Source organism: Perkinsus marinus, assembly GCF_000006405.1.
Source record: "Perkinsus marinus ATCC 50983 genomic scaffold scf_1104296940148, whole genome shotgun sequence".
NCBI lineage: Eukaryota > Perkinsozoa > Perkinsida > Perkinsidae > Perkinsus > Perkinsus marinus.
In genome coordinates this window covers 1-1,042 of record NW_003212937.1, presented here as the reverse complement: position 1 = coordinate 1,042, position 1,042 = coordinate 1, and the positions used below count along the sequence as shown (strand labels likewise).

Sequence of the window (1,042 nt, the reverse complement as noted above, 5' to 3'; positions counted from 1 at the left end):
CTTAAACGCGTACTGAGATCGCGAACTGCTACTATATCTCTCCCATGGTAGGCCGCATTCTATCTCGGTTGATAACTCCAACTGGTAAGGTTCTCATCGCATACTACAGCTAGCTCGGCACAAGCTGCACAACTTTTTCGTGACATCGAAGTTCCTGCTTGCAAGTACATTTTGAAACCTCATGCAGCGGCTCGTGAATTTGGGCTGTTGGTTCATCTCCGCAACGCGTTCTGAGGTACCGGGCGGTCATTCATCATTCCTGCAAGGAGTTCTACTCTAGGTGAATAGCTCTTTTCTATGCACGGACAACGCTTTATTGACGTTGTTTTCCCCCTGAACTGGCACGGTTGGGCCAATCGCATGGAATGGTACGAAAACACCGACCCTGTTTAGTAAAAACTTTTCGATAAGACTGATCTATGCAGTCGATAAGCTACACCTCTCAGTTTGATAACCATCTCGGGTGTATTGTGATGAGTAGCAGCTCCTTGTTTCGATCAAGGGACCTTTGGGTTATGAGCCCAACACGCCATCCACTGCGCCAAGCTGCTCATGCGTACAAAGTTTGTACTACAAACTCCTGTATCGCCCTGACGTGCTGAGCATAACTATTCCACGATAGCCTAAAGACCCTTCCCTCGTTGATACAAACTGCACCGCCCGGGAATCGAACCCGGACCATCTGCTTGGAAGGCAGATATCCTAACCATTAGACTAGCGGTGCATATCACTTATGTAGTGATTGAGTATTCCTGCGATACTTGTAGAGGGACATCTGAATCCCTTCTCGGACGTACCGTCGTCAACCATCCCGCGGCCAAGAGTCTGATTAGGCCTTAAACGCGTACCTGAGATCGCGAACTGCTACTATATCTCTCGCATGGTAGGCAGCATTCCATCTCGATTGATAACTCCAACTGGTAAGGTTCTCATCGCATACTACAGCTAGCTCGGCACAAGCTGCACAACTTTTTCGTGACATCGCAGTTCCTGCTTGCAAGCACATGTTGAAACCGCATGCGGCGGCTCGTGAATTTGGGCT

The 1,042-nt window shown here is 48.8% G+C and overlaps 2 non-coding genes across 2 annotated transcripts; both read right to left on the bottom strand.

Annotated features, from left to right (window-relative positions):
• Nucleotides 1-478: 478 nt before the first annotated feature.
• On the bottom strand, nucleotides 479-551 carry Pmar_PMAR016266. Its single transcript has one exon. It is a non-coding gene; the product is annotated as a tRNA-Met (tRNA).
• A 101-nt stretch (nucleotides 552-652) lies between these two features.
• Pmar_PMAR016265 lies at nucleotides 653-724 on the bottom strand. The gene has a single exon. It is a non-coding gene; the product is annotated as a tRNA-Gly (tRNA).
• Nucleotides 725-1,042: the final 318 nt, after the last annotated feature.